This window comes from Symphodus melops (genome assembly GCF_947650265.1).
Source record: "Symphodus melops genome assembly, chromosome: 22".
Classification (NCBI taxonomy): domain Eukaryota; kingdom Metazoa; phylum Chordata; class Actinopteri; order Labriformes; family Labridae; genus Symphodus; species Symphodus melops.
The window spans coordinates 7476042-7489982 of record NC_136712.1 but is presented as its reverse complement, the minus strand read 5'-3'; the positions used below and the strand labels follow the sequence as shown (position 1 = coordinate 7489982).

The 13941-nt window shown below is 39.5% G+C and overlaps 1 long non-coding RNA gene across 1 annotated transcript in view; it reads left to right on the top strand.

Annotated features, from left to right (window-relative positions):
- LOC306817758 overlaps positions 1 to 13941 on the top strand; it is a 71294-nt gene that overhangs the window by 2263 nt on the left and 55090 nt on the right. The window contains exons 2-3 of the long non-coding RNA XR_013778064.1: positions 15 to 88; positions 1463 to 1516. This is a non-coding gene — a long non-coding RNA (uncharacterized lncRNA). The remainder of the gene's footprint in view (positions 1 to 14; positions 89 to 1462; positions 1517 to 13941) is intronic.

Sequence of the window (13941 nt, the reverse complement as noted above, 5' to 3'; positions counted from 1 at the left end):
TACTACTTTATAAGGTGCAGTAAAGCCGGTACTTGTCGAGGAGCACAGACAAGTGGACAGAGGCAGGGAGAGAGCAACGGGGTGTCAGGTGAGTGCAACGATGAAGTGAGCTATATTTAAACTGATATGTTTCTAACATCTTCTCATGGAATCCCACATGACTTTGAAAAGTAGCTTTTATCACATGAGTGCCACTTTACCTGCAGGGCTGCAGTGAGCTGTCAAATGTGTGTTGCAGCCTGTAATGTTTGAAAATTAAATTTAATATCATGCCAGCTGTAAGTAAAACGCTCTACCGTTTGTAAGCCTTTGTTTTTGTAAGATCTGCTTGATGTATTTCACATTAACATAAAGAAATGAAAAACATACTAACTTGGTTGAGAATCTCACAAAACTGCTTAAACTGACTGGCTGTTTTTCTTTATCTCTTAATACTTTAAATTCTCGCGGGTTTTTTGGGGGGTTTTTTTGGAGCTGCTTTAAGAACAAAATGTATCCCATTTGGGAGGGGGATCAATAAAATCTATCGTTATCCTACAAAGGTGTGTTGCTTCTTGGTGTGTGTGTGCTTTGAAAAGTATTTAAAAGTTATTCAATTGTAGCATCCACATGTTTTCAGTCTCTGCCAGTGAAATAGCGATTGGAAGCATTGTGTGGTTCTGTTTCAGTCCTTGATCACATTTGATCAACTTGAATTCTTGACTAGTTTGCCCATAAACATTGTTATGAGCTGTTCGTGTCGCCATGGTACAAAGGCCCAAGCTATGGTAGAAAGCAGAATAATTAATCCTCTCTCCTCTATTTTGAATCACAAGATGTTCTGCATTACAGGTAGATGTTATCAATAGAGCTGCTCTGTGGAAATGGTCATTTCTTTCTTCAGTGGGAAGAGATGGCATCACCTCTGTTTCCATTAACCAGATAAAACCAAGCCTGCTGGAATGAACTTTTTTTTGTCTTTCTTCCCAGGGTTTAAGTCGTAAGATGTTGGTGTCAGGCTTTTTAACCAGCTTTGTGATACTCATCTGTATGATTTAAAACATTTAGGTAATGAGTGTATTTTAGGAGGAAGGAAACTGTCAGTTAGCAGTCGAGCAAGATTGCCTGTGTTTTATGCTGCCTCAACCGTTTCAAATTAATGGAAAGCTTTGACAAAGTACTCCAATAATTCCCCCAAGTGGGCCATTATTGCCACCAGAACAATCAATGTTTTGACCTCAGAAAATCTTGGGTTTGGAAATATGGATCTGTGGTGACCAAAAACACCATGTTGGCACTTTACAGCAGTGAAGCCAGCCTTTCCTTTATTCACCACTGCACCTTGTGCCTTAGTTGGTGTTGCATGTTTCTCAGTTTAATAAATCTAAAATTAAAGTGTTTCATTCAAACAAATACTTTTGTAATTAACGTGAGCTTCAATTACTGACATGAGCTTTGTTTTTTTTGTGTTTGCCTAACGCAGGAAAAAGGCCAACGCTTTGTTTTCAACAGAAATCCAATTCAACTTATCCAAAAGGTATGCCAAGCTTTTTTTTCTTTGCATTTCGTTCTTTGGCCTTTGTATTCAGATTGAACAGTGCGGTGGTTGGAGGTTGAAAAAAAAAGAAGCTTAAAGCCAATCTAGGAATGTTCAGACATACCTTTTTATACCACACGGTGCAGAGTTGGACCCAGTAAATGTGCTGAAAATATGCCTTTTATACAGTGATGTTCGGGGAATTTGAAAATAATTTCATACTCTAAAGGTTGTTTATTTTGACTCGATATTAAACTTCAGAAGTATCATTTGTAGCTGTAAGAACTAGAAGAAAAAATAGCAATGGAAGCGCTGACAGCATTAAAAATACAATGGTCATAAAGTCATTGAAAAAATATTTTACACTCTACATGTGTAAGACTTCTGAAACGCACTGCAAGGATATAACTGAAGCGTACTGTCAAGAGACTGCTGGCAAGGAGCTAATTTTACTGTTCGGTGTATATCTCCCACCTATCAACACACACACACACACACACACATACCAACATCCTTAGGGAGTCAGATCTAAGTTTGGGTGCTGCTAAGTCTTGCCAGGAAACCTTATACCCCTCATTGTCCCCGGGATGCTGGCACTTCACTTATGACATTTGGAAAAAAAAAAAGATTGTGCTACAAGATTGTGTGCGCTCGTTTTGATGCATGTTCATGCATTTAGTGAGATGTATGGACTAATGCATGCATGTGGACTAATTGAAACTTGATATACATACCCACTGTGAAGCTAAACATGCAGACAGGTGTGAGGTGTTTAAAGGCTGTGCGGTTCAGGAAGTGAATCGGAGGGATGCAAGTACCTCACGCTGAACTCAGGTGGAGGTTGAGGGAGGAAGGGTGACACGATCTGGGAGGGTGACATTTGTCCAAAATAACCATTGTGCTACATCTCTGCTATTGGAGGTGGTGGTGGTTGGGGGGTGGGGGTGGGGTGCTAGTCAGGTGAAGCTGCTTCAGATCTGCCCTTGTCAGCCAAAAGCTCAAAGGTCACATCAGCAGTTGTTAGCCTGAATGTTTGAGGTCATCCAAAGGTCGTCTGAGTGTTTAAACAATGCATTCAAACAAAGCATTTCAGCTATGCAAACAAAGTTTCAAAGGCACTTCAAAAACGTAGATATAATTTCATGCTAATTGTAGCAAACAAGCTATTAGATCAAGAGTCCTCTGAGGGCTTGAACTTGGCTGCCTCCTTGTATTATGATAGTATCTGATGGCCCGCATAGCATTATGGGAATTGGGGAATTTGTGTAAACACACCTCTGCTGACCTCTCGGCCAGGATGCCAAAATGAATAAACATGAAAGCTGGGTAACAACAATGGGGTGTTTTTGCTCAACCTCTCTCTCTCTCTCTCTCTCTCTCTCTCTCTCTCTCTCTCTCTGTCTCTGTCTCTGTCTCTGTCTCTGTCTCTGTCTCTCTCTCTCTCTCTCTCTCTCTCTCTGCTCAACTTTTCCCACTTGTGTTATTCCACTCAGGACTCTTTCCCGCTGCGTCTGCTTTACTTTTCACATTTTCCACTGTAATGCTTCTCCTTTATCTCAGCACTGAGATAAACAACGGTACACTCTGTTGGCTCCACATAAGCTCCCCTCATAGTGTTTGATTAATGCTAATTAACAGAAATAGATGCATAATAAATAGCAGGCATTAGGCACCAGTAATTAAGCCTGGAGAGTGAAAGAAATATTAAAAAGAATACACCGCTCAGGCTTAAGCTCATCATGTAGGCTTACTTGTAATCAGTGTGTTTTATTTGTGTTAGAGTTCCCACAATGATCCATGACTTCACTGAAAATCTGCATACACAGGATTCTCTGGCATCATGTGTGCGACAAGAGATGTGTGAAACATCACATTGTGAACAAGGTCAACCTCGGGGAAATCAACAACAGTTTAATTGGTCACACTATACACAAGGTCATTTAATCCTGAGTCCCTGAGGAACAAGTAATGAACAAGGATTTTTTTTAAATATCCATAATGAGGCAAAAATATTGAATAGAGCTGCAACAATTGTTTGACTGACGGAGGATAAGGTAGCTGCATCACTAATTCGGCCGTTTTGTAATTTATACTCTGCAATGCAGAACTCTTGTAGTCTTTTAAAAACTGATTTACTGTGACCTTAATTAATCACCATTAACTGTTGACAGTCCTAGTTATAGTTACTGTATGTCTTTCTAAAGGTGTACGGAGATCACGAAAATGTCTCCACCTTGGTTACACTTGGTTGGCTGTCTTTTTGCATCCTTACAACCAAATTCAATCATTATCCCACCAAGCGGACAAGTTACTGCTTAGTTTAAATTATACATGTACAATTAATTCATTAAAGAACCAAACTAGAGTCAGCCGAATCTTTCATTTTAAAGGTTATTTCTTCATTATACAATCTACATTCAATGGTCTCAAGCTAACGGGTACATTTTTAGACTGTACTGTTATGTGATGAGTCACACATCTTTTGGCCTCTTCCATACATTTAGTATATTTATTTCAAGCAGTTGCTGAAGAGTTTCTTACTTCTTTATTGGTACCGTAAACAATTCCGTGGACAATTTGAAAAACCTTAATAAAACTAGCTAAAAACGGCCATAAGTGTGACATGCTTTTTTTATCGAAACAAAAAGCTTGTTTTGCCAAATAATGACAAGTTAAGTCTCACGGAGAGTTACTGCCATGATCCTCCATCAGCCTTGAGGCCATCTTCTGTTATTGTTTTGATTTAGAGCCCCCTGGTTGCAGAATTGACATGCTGTCTGTTTTCTAAAGGACAATTTATTTGGATTATAGATATGCTAATATTTTTTGTTGATAGCCTTTCTTTAGCATTTAGTAGCTTTGTGACCATCAATAGGGGGCTGGTGGTTCATCAAAGTGCTCTGTGTGAGGCAGAGGAGTCTCACTGAGAGTATAAATGATTGTTTAGAGGAAGAAGCATGGAGCACTTTGCTATTGATAGAACCACAAATACACTGAAATGCACAGGCCAGTGTTGCATACTCTGAAGTGTTTTTTCTTATTGTTTCCTTGATGACAGAAAACAATCAGTATGTAATCACAAATCAAGTTTTGTTTACTAGAAAGCTGTAAATAATACTTAGTCACACATGGGTGTGTGCAGCTGTCAGTTTAGAGTCGTGCTGCTTTTTTTTTTTTTTAAACCATGGAAACGAAGACATTTGAATTGCCCCCACCTGCAAGTTCTTGTGATGCAATATTTCTATTTATGTTGTTTGGCATGTGTGGTTTTCATTGGCATCTGAGTTTTAAGTACAAGTAGTGAATGGAACAGTGAAAAGAAATACTTTTCAAAAGAAGCCCTTGTTCCTGACCTTACTCCACTGGGGCAACTTGCATTCAACATAAGAATTGCTTCAGCCTGTTCTCCTTTAACGATATAGGCACGGCTTACCACGTCTTTATCAGAATGTTTTATTTATTTATTTATTTTTGTGATTGTTCGAACAAATGCTGATGTAGCAAACAGCATTCCCAAGAGACTTGTCCTCGCTTGTCCTCATCTAGGACGCCGCTACTTTTCTTCTCGGTCTTGTTTTGTTCGTAGACAAAGAGAACTCGAGAAGAAGAATTCATATGACAGCCAGTGAAAAAAAAAAACTGCAAGGAAATCTGCTAGATTCCTCTAAAAATACAATTTTCTTATTTGAATAACGATTGAGAGTTCAGAAAATGTAAAAATTGTGTTTATTTGAAAGTGCATTTTCCTGTTCTATAGCTACTTTATTCAAAGGAGAGTTCAGAGGATGATTCTAATTTTCCAGCAAACAAAGGATCATTTCTACCCTTGAACTATACCTCTGTTTTTATAACACTTTTGTAGCTATTCACTTAAAGACACTTGTGCTGTAGAATGGAAGATATAGCATGTGACTATGAAACTGATGTGGATTGTAAGAGCCTTAGAATAAATAAAGAATAATAAATGTGCATTTGCGCTGGCAGTCTTGTCTTGACTTTGTCTTGGTCTGATTTGATTTTTATTAAATTTGTACCACTCCTTAGAGTCTTGCTCTCAATATACTCCTCATATAGTTTGTGTGGTTTTCACTACAACACCAAGCATGTCAATTTTTATTTGAAGGTTTATGCTATAGTTATATCAACACACTGTTCATATTACCAGTCACATGCTGTTTGTCCGAGAGAATAGAAAAAATTGTCTTCATCATCAAGTCAACTAAACGGAGCATCAATGTAAAGTATCAATAAAAGTCGCAACTGCTGACTCTTTCTATAAATGTTGACTCAAAGATGTGGGACTTTCCCCCTCCCCAGAAACTGTCATGTTTGCATAGCGTTTCACATCCTTCACCATATCCACTTATGAATTTCCAATGTTGAGGACAACCACTCGAAAAAGTCCATCCCAGGGGAGATGTACGTATATGATACGCCCTTGAAAGAGGTGGAGAGAAGTCAACGCAGCTTTGTCTTCATATAAGAGACAATCACCTGAATCCACCATGATGGAGGATAAAAAAAATACTCGCACAGAAATGACTGCATTCCCTTCAAAGCAGAGCAGGATGAATCTGTTGCATTATGGCCGACGCTTTACAAAGACCTTCTTTGAAAAGCGAGTGCATAATCGAGTGACGGCAACAGAGTCTAAAAAAGAAGCTGACGTCGTCGTCTGCCAAGGTAGCATCTTTTCATCGGGGCAGTGAAGCAGCATGCCTTCCAGAGAGCCGGGAACAATGTTCTGTCTTTATGAGGGAGATGGCTTTTATTCACTGTCTGAATGCCAGGGTCAGGATAAAACGTTGTTTGAATGAGTGCAGCCAGGTTGGTTTGCTGTCCCATATTCGGGCATATGGTACTTTAAAATAAGGACAAAATGCCTTATGCTCATCCGTCCATGTTAGCTGCATTTGAACCTCAAGGAAGTTTTTGACCTTTTTCTGGAAGGTCATCTACACTTTCAATTTCTAATGTTAAGTTATAACCATACAATGTCTGGAAATGAAACGCACATAAATATCCTTTCAGGATGTAGTGGTCTGGAACGGAGTAATCGGAGATAATCAAACTGATAGAATGCCTAAAAAAATGAATGAAATTAGAATTTGATAAGAAAAAAATACCATGGGTTCCCAAACCTTACATTGCTGAGGATAACAGTGACGTAAAAATGGCCAAATCAATTGACTTTGTTCTTAATGTTATAAAACAAAACACGGCATTCTGTTCACCCACTGGCTCCTAAATCAATGTAATGCTGTCATTCAATTCAATTTTGTTTTCATTGAAAATTCCATGTTCCTCTTTGAGGAAACATCCCGCCTTTGTCTCCAAAGGCATTATCTTGTGTGCAGATACACACACACACACACACACACACACACACCCACACACTTACACAATTGCATTAATCTGTCGAGATTGCATGCTGTGTAGTCTGCTGGCTCGTCTCCCGCGGGAGATCCACACTTATTAAAGAACACAAAAGAGAGTTAGTGTTGAGCTCGGAGGGAGATGACGAAAAACTGACATAAGAAAAAGCACTTAGCCTTTCTCTCACTTGTCTCCCTCATTATAATATGCAAATGAATAGCATGTCTTAACATTTGGGGCCGGCTAGCGACTGGGCTATGTGTGAAGTTTGGATTTGCTTTTCAGTCAGTCAAGTCAAGAAAGGAACATTGCGGGGGGAAATATGGATTATGGTTCTGGATGAGCAAGATAGTTTTCTCGTCTGACTTTTGAGAGATCCAGCAGAGAAACCAGCTGTAGAGAATGACTTCATCATATTTCACTCATCCGCAGAGAAAGCCAGGCAGGATTGGATCAGCTTAAACAGATTTGGGTATCAGAATCAGTCTTTGGCGTTCAGCAGTATGTCTTATTTTTGAAGCACTATTGTATAAAGAGAAGACTGACAGAGAGCTGAAGACTGTCTGCATGCATGTAGTATTGTTTGTATCCTAATAGTGAAGATTTGATCAGTTGTTAGAGGCTGTTTTTTGTTGCATCTGCAATTGCTGATAATGCACAACTGTTTCTTATTTTGTGAGATGTAAGTCCAGACTGCTTTCAGTTTGAGTGGATGACTCATTGATTTCAAGCACATATTTTTCTCTTTCTCTAAAAACTGCACTCGCTCAAACAAAGCCAACTGCTTTGTTAGGCAATGTTTGGTACACAGCTCCTCATTGGTCAATAGACTCGACAGACGTCACAGAGGAGTGGCTAATTGGATGTCTAAAGGTTTACAAACAATAAAACACGGAGACAGAGTTGTGGACTAAGACGGAGAGTGAAGAGCGTGGTGATTGGAGAGGTTTTGGGGTAAGATGTGGTTGGTTAAACTGTGAGGTTGCACTCACAGGTTTATTTGAGTGTTTGGCCACACTGCTACTAGCAATCTAATCTACTAGTGCAAAGATCAACCGATTTGAATTGGTAACCGAAGACCTAAGATTTCTGTGTTAGTAACCAAATTTAGTTCCTGCTGCAACAACCTGTCAGACTGAGACACCGGGGCACGGGTGAGTGATAGACGCTTCACATAATGACAGAGTATTTATATGTAATGTTGGCCTATGTCTGTTGGATGGTAATAAAAATGAGGACGTTGTTTTGACACATTCTTCTTTTCTCATTTGCATAAAGATAAAAACCTTTGGATTCAGTCATGAATTTGTGTTGAAACAAACTGCCACAGATCGTTCTGTATTATAATAAATCAAAATCGTAGCTCTACAGAGGATGGATTCAGATCGTCTTGGAAATTCACATCCCTTATTGCTTCTCTCCTGATTATAACTTTTCTCTAATAAATTGGTTAAAGAGGCAACAACCCGAATAGTTTTAATAATTTACATCAGATTATTTTAGGCTTTATTTCAGCAGGCCACATAAATCAGGAGACAGTTACCCGGTGGTGTTGAGCGGCGGCGAACGTAACCCTGCCAAAGTCACACTCTGATGAATGTCACAGTCTGTGTTCATTTGCTCTATTTTCTACAAAGACCGTCCACCAAGGGAGATGCTCCACATTTTATTCTTAGCATTTCTTCTCTCTCGGCCCCAGCGATGATGTTCTTGATGTGAGAATACCAATGGTTCAAGGTTCATTTGTCACTTACATCGACCTTGGACTGCCCATCGTGTAACCTGCCCCCACACCCAACTCTCCTTTATTGTCAGAAAAATTCTAAATGTACAGAAATTCATGTCCCACAGGTACATTATAGACAGAAACTGAGCTTTGTTTGACTGAATTACACCTACACATGTTTGCACTTTGTCTTTCTGCAACACACACATACGCACACACTTGATGCTGCCACATGATGCGTGCAGCAGCTCTGTGAAGTGAGTCCATGCTAAGAAAAGCTCCAGCATCCATCGATTTCTGTGATCTATTTCCCTTTCTAGCTCATCCCTACCACTGAGTGCACCGCTATTTTCTTCGCAGTGTCATGGTGACATGTAAAGACACATGTGGCGGCGCTGACGTTGTTTTGTTCTGGACAGATTACCAGTCCTGAAATAGATCAACCTTTTTGTGTTTCTCTACCCCCATCACCCCTTCATTCCTGTTTATCCACTCTATCTACCGCTCTGTTTTACAGTCTCCCACACTGTGTTTTTTGCTATCAAATAAGATGGATTACACCAACGCTTGGTGAGATTGTGTGGAATTGTGGATTTGTATCAGAGGTCAAATGCGTCTTATGTCTTCTAAGGATTAAATGCAGTATTTCAAGTCTGTGGGTACAACAGTGAAGAGGATCAAAGGAACAGCTCAGTAGATCTGACCCAAAGTTGCCTGTTATAGCACATCCACTGATACTCCACACTCTTTGCCACCTCATAGTACGTAGTAAGGCTACATTAGATGTTCCCACATGACACTGCTTAAACGCTGCCTGTACTATAGACCAGGCAGTCAGAAACAAACCAAACCAAGAACTGTGACCAAAATATTGAGGAATGTCTTGACCCCTGGGCTCGTATCGTTGCCCTAAGAGTCACATGGACAGTAAAGCCATGCATTCTGCAAAGTGTGCCGGATGAATTTTAACACAGGGCATTGTGACAAAAATGATGGGACTCTGCTACCAATGGCACAATCAGAGTGTGGTGACACAGAAGGTCACACCATCATCATCAACCTTCATTACTAATGACAGACAAATAAGGCAGAGAAGTACAGATGCTCGAAGTGGTTAAGTGTCAATATTTTTAAAGTATCTCTGATGTTGTTTCAGCTGCTTTCTCGCAATCTTTGTATTGAGGGAATAAATGCCACCCCGTACTGCAGACTTTTTTTTTTTATTTTTTTTTTTTATAACTGGTGTTTCATTAAAACTAATAACTCATTGTGTTAATATGGATTGTTTGCCCAATACTTTTCTGTGCTTTGCTTTGTCCAGGTCGAATAACCTTCCTTGCCATTACAACAAATGTAGATGATAATTTGATGTTAATACAGCAGGGCATTTAATTAAACCTTTTGTGTAAGCCTTTTTGGATACAAAAAAAAAAAATTCAACAGTCGAGCTGAAGTAAAAATTTACCATATTCAATAGTTTCCATTTATTTCAAACTGCAATAATCACAAAAAAATATATGTTTTTATTAATTATGCCAACTAAGAAATATCAATACATGGTTGTCAATAAAGCAGGCACATTTCATGCAGTTGATTAACATATTTGAATAAAAAAACAAATTTAATTGCTTCTACAAACCAGTAAAAGCCTCAAAATCCCAGGAATGACTCATCCTCTGGACATCACATTGAGATGTTCCATTGGTGGAGTTCCCAGTCAGGACGCCTCGTTTTTTAACTCCACTTATTTATCCACCTATTGTACGGGAAGTAAAAGAATCTGAAGAGAATGGGAAAAGGTCTGAAAGCGTCTCAATGGAGAAGCAAAGGGACAGGGTTGATGCTGAAGTGCTTGGCACCCTGACAGCTGGTATTGTCATGTTGCCCACACTCCTCCACACCTGCCTCCACCGTGCCAAAGAAAACTAATTACCAGCACGTCAGATCTCGAGCTGCTGCCTCGGCTAATGTAACACCCTGCCTCGATTTGCAGAACAGTGCAGGAGACATGTCGCATCCTGGCAGAGCACGCGTGTGAAAGGAAACGCTCAGTGGGAAATTCAGCTTCATGGAGTGACACTTAATTGAGTCCAACTTCTGCTCTCATCCCCTTTTGTTCACCACCATTCATGACTGACAACCTGAAAGTAGAGTGAAGAGATTGTCTTACTGCTGAAATGGATGTGTGTGAAATAAGCAACAGTTGCTCGCTCGCTCGCTCGCTCGCTCGTTTCCTTAGATGGAATGCTGAGGTAAAAGGGGTCGCTGACTCACACTGCTGCTTTAATTAATTTTACTATCTCGCTGTGCATGATTATGAAACGCAATTTCATCAAATAAAACAGGGGACTCATAATGCTGCTTTGATTCTCTAAATGATTTAATCTACTGCAGAGGTCATTGCCTACACACACACACACACACACACACACACACACACACACATAAAACAAGATATCTCAACAAAATCTGGAAAAAAAGCACAGTTCTTCTTCAGTGAAGTTAACATTTTATGCTGCTTATTTTATTGATGTTTCCTTGACAGATACTTCAAATGTCCATTTTAAAGCCTTCATTAATCATGCTGTTGTAAATTTGATGCTGTTTTTTTGTTTGAATTATTTAATTGAATGAATTCGGCTTCATAAAACTGTACTTGATTATAATCTGTGAAACTATTCAAACAAACTGCTCAAAACTTGACGGCAATTATAACGGAGGATGGTGGACATACAATGCCTCAAATAAATCCATTCATACAGTAATTCAAAAGCACAGATATGAAACTCGATCTTAGGAATCAAACTTGTATCCCAGAGGCTGTACTTTGATGTTGGCATGCAAACATGTTTGGGATATTTTTAAACTCTTACAGACAGTAGTGACATGCTCCTCGTCTCGCTCATAACGACAAAAGTTGTTCATTTGTAGTTCTGTCACTTTATTTTGAAGCTTATTATTGTAGCTCCGCAGCATCATTTTACAAAGTTAGCCAAAAGCTTTTACCTTTACAAAGTATTCCTTTGAGCCTCTGCCTGCCATAAAGATGACTTTGAATTTAGACCTTACATGACGGATATTAAATCTACAAAGGACAGTATTAATGAGTCAAGTTTCAAGAGGCGTCCATCTTTTTGTTTCTGTTGACGCATCTACATGATAAGGAGAAGCATGATTTGTGTTTAAATGGCAAACGAGGATGTAATGACGTATTCATTGGCAGAGCTACATCACATGCTTCTTATCTATAACTGTGCTGTTGATAAATTACGTTTCAGACATGGAAAGAAATAGATTTCCATCACGGTTGCTGTACTGTGCGGCTGTGTGTGTGTGTGTGTGTGTGTGTGTGTGTGTGTGTGTGTGTGTGTGTGAAGAGGTGATCATGACAAATTGTTTTGTTCCCAATCTACTGTCTACCATCCAAGTTCATAAAGGTCCGGGCCCTGTGATGAAACCTGCTGTCACTGGGAGAGTGTGGGTGGTGTCAGTTTTAAGCACATCATCTGTCAACACACATGCTTTACACACTGTCAAACTGACAAATACACGCGCACGCACACACATACACCTACCACTTCCTTGTTCTCATTTTGGCATCCAAGGCCAGAGGATAATAGTGTCACTGTGTGTAAGGTTTCCATGCATGTGTGTAGGTTTGTGTGCCCTCCAAAACCTGCCTTTAGCCTGCATGAGTTTTTGTGTTTGTGCGCGTGTGTTTGTGTGTGCAAGCGTGTGCGTGTGTGTATTGTGTGCTGTTGGCAGGGAGACAGTCAGGCACACGGCACATGGCAAGTGTGCAAGCAAGTCCTGGAACACCTGAGCCCTGGTGTTTGCTTGTGTATGTGTTTGTGTGTGTGTGTGTGTCTAGATGGGTTCCCTTGTTGAAGGGTGAGTTCCTCTTCTCCACAGCAGCTGTCACTGGGTGTTGATGGTTCTACTGCTATTCTTACCAGCTTCTCTCTAATTGGTCATTAGTTTCCTGTCAGGTCATTCTCAAGACAATCCTCTGTACAGATCTGTTTGTTTGCTGGCTTTGTTGGTCATCACACCCCTTTTGTCCATCTGTTTCTTGTTCTGCTCCAATCGTGCTTTGTTCTCATTGGTGCTGCAGCATCCATTATATTAGATATAAGAAGAGGGAAGTTATGACCTTGTTTCCTGTTAAAACAGAGGATTGATAGCTGACTTCTGATTCATTCAGATAATAGAAGTTAAGAATTCTGAGCATCTAAAAAATCAGATATTTGTTTTTTTTCTGCCAAAAAATAAATAAGTTTTGAATTAAAATAAAGCAGGTAAAAGAACCTATGAGGACCCAACATCATTAGCACAGCAATAAGCAACATTAAGCAAAAAGAAAACCTCAGATTTATCATTTTTGTTCTACTTTGCCTTATCTGATATGCACGCCAATTCATATTTATCTAAAACTAATCAATATTGTCTGATAAGCAGTATCAGCCAGAGCGAGATATTAATCTTGCTTTTTTCAACGCGGCCTCAAACAACCTAAGATCTTGAAGCGACGGCTGCCATGATCTCACAAAATCACAAAATGATATCAGAAATCAGGAACGATAAGCCCAGAGCTACCAATCCCGGCTGACTTTTACAGCATTTAGCAGACACTGTTTTGATGTGTTACGCGAAATATGTAATGAATTGTACCATTACTGAGCATCAGATACTGTGAATGTACTCTACATGTACATCATTGCTAATGTAGGGTGCTTTTAGCATCCTATCGGAGAGAGAGAGAGATAGAGAGAAATTCTGAACATAAATAATTCTATTTTTTCCACCTCTAACTTAAGTCGTGTCACTGGGGCTTTTCTTTAATGTGACCTCATTTAGTCAAATTCATACCCACTTTATCAATATGGCATAAGGTCTTAAAATATGAAACAGTATCTGACTCAAAGTATAATGTGTCCAGCTCATGAAACTGTGATTACACAGCGACAGCCTCTGTCTAGCAGTCAAAAATAAATGAAAATGTGAACCGAAGTTGCAATATTTAATACCAATCCTCGTGCAGATGTCTTTCAAACCTCATTAGACGGTCAATCAGTAATTCTAGCTTCTCCCTCACAGTGACTGACATGCTGATTTCATATATTTAACAACCATTAGACTGTGGATTTTGAAACTGTCTCCTTAGATTGAGGTTTTCATTTTATAAAAACCAAACGGAAAACATCTATATTGTCTTTTTCCTGAAAAATTTGCTGCAGAGGGCGGCTTGATGCTGCTGTGTGTAAACCAGCTCTAAATGCTAAGAATAGACTATAAAACCCTCCTCTGCTAAACCGGAAGTCTC